The following is a 770-nucleotide window of genomic DNA, read 5'->3' on the forward strand; positions in this document are numbered from 1 at the left end:
GATCATGGGGCCATCTTGAAGTCTGTCTACAACACTGCTGTTTTCTGACTTTGTCTTTGAATGCTCTTTCCTCCCACCAGGCAACATTTGTGTCTTGATTTACTGCCATGGCTGCATATTAGATGTACAAATACATTTTCACTGCCACCTGTTATTTTTCTGGATTCATTCTCCTGGATGTTTATAGCATGAAATAATTTCATGATTTATAGTGGTAAGATTAGAGACTTAGAGCTTAATGTTTTAGTAAATAGGAGTTAAAACAGAGAAGGATCTTGTAGAGAATTTCCCCATTAAGATGTTAGATCCACTCTCTTTTTGTAAATCACATATTTAAGTAATTGTTTAATAAACTGATAAGAACAGATACTACACTTGATCTTAGCCAAAAGGCCGAGAAGCGATTAAGTAATTGTTTATTAACAAAATAACAAAACCAAACTAAAAAAACCTTTACTTAAAAAGCATAAACAAGATGATTATATTTTGTTTTGTTTTGTTTACCAAAATATTTCCACGCCAAGAGCATTGCTCAGGTCAAGCTGAGTGGTAAGCAAACGATTGACAAATGCTTGAATACATGCATGCATAACAGAACAAATGGATGAATAATTCTGGTTAATATGCCTCCAAATGGGAGAACATGATGTCAATGCCCTTGCTCCTTAAGAGAGTGATCATTTCAGGTTCCCAGGCTAAAGGTCATGCTCTTTGAAGTATAACAACCTTGAAAGATAATCAATGTTTTCTCTGGAGATGTGTTGCATTAG

General features: G+C 34.7%; 1 pseudogene; it reads right to left on the reverse strand.

The window, feature by feature from the left end:
- Window positions 1-252: 252 nt before the first annotated feature.
- LOC118017440 lies at window positions 253-405 on the reverse strand (annotated as a pseudogene).
- Between the last annotated feature and the right edge of the window lie 365 nt (window positions 406-770).

Source organism: Mirounga leonina, unplaced genomic scaffold (genome assembly GCF_011800145.1).
Source record: "Mirounga leonina isolate KUSES-001 unplaced genomic scaffold, KU_Mleo_1.0 Mir_169, whole genome shotgun sequence".
Classification (NCBI taxonomy): Eukaryota; Metazoa; Chordata; class Mammalia; order Carnivora; family Phocidae; genus Mirounga; species Mirounga leonina.